Below are 756 nucleotides of genomic sequence, written 5' to 3'. Positions count from 1 at the left end.
AAGGAAAACAAATGTTGGATGTCATTGAAAAACATTTGTCATAATATGTTTTCTGTCAAGTCATTGTGGATCGAAGGCGCAGCATCACAAAGGCGTCTGTGTGAATGAGTTAAACCATGTAATCTGAATTGCCACAGAGCTGGACCATGGAGAAGGTTAGACAGAGGAGCGCGTAATTCTCTGATTTGAGCTGGAACAGATGACCATAGAAGGAACATAAGGCCTATCACACAGGGGTAACAGGACACACTTTAACTGGGAGACAAAATAGAGACAAGCAAAATATTCTTTCACTACAAAATAATGAAGAGCACAGTGCTCATCCACTGAAGAATTCCCCAAGAGCATGAAGTCATATAACAGTTTCACTTGAAGGATACAGAAGAATACAGGTTTTTCAGAAGCTGTCAATGATACCCAAGTCCCTAAAGAAGTGACATAGTTTTAGTTAAATTTCTCTGACAGATGAGTCAGCATTCAGATGTTCAGGTACAAATGTGCGTTTTCATGTTCATGAGGTGTTTTGTGGTGTGTTCTGTGTTGGTATGACAGCTTGTTAAGATGTGCGAGAAGTGTAAAAAAAATACATATTTGAAAAGCCTTCTTTTTCAATGGCATGTTTGTTCCAATGAACAGATTCAAAATCAGGGAAACAACCTTAATGAATGACAACGGCCAATGTCGGAACTGGTCAGAGCACCTTCTAATGATATTAACCAAAGAGTACAGTTTCAATGGGATCAATCATTGCTATAG

This window comes from Salvelinus namaycush, chromosome 31 (assembly GCF_016432855.1).
Source record: "Salvelinus namaycush isolate Seneca chromosome 31, SaNama_1.0, whole genome shotgun sequence".
Classification (NCBI taxonomy): Eukaryota; Metazoa; Chordata; class Actinopteri; order Salmoniformes; family Salmonidae; genus Salvelinus; species Salvelinus namaycush.
This window is presented reverse-complemented; position numbering follows the sequence as displayed.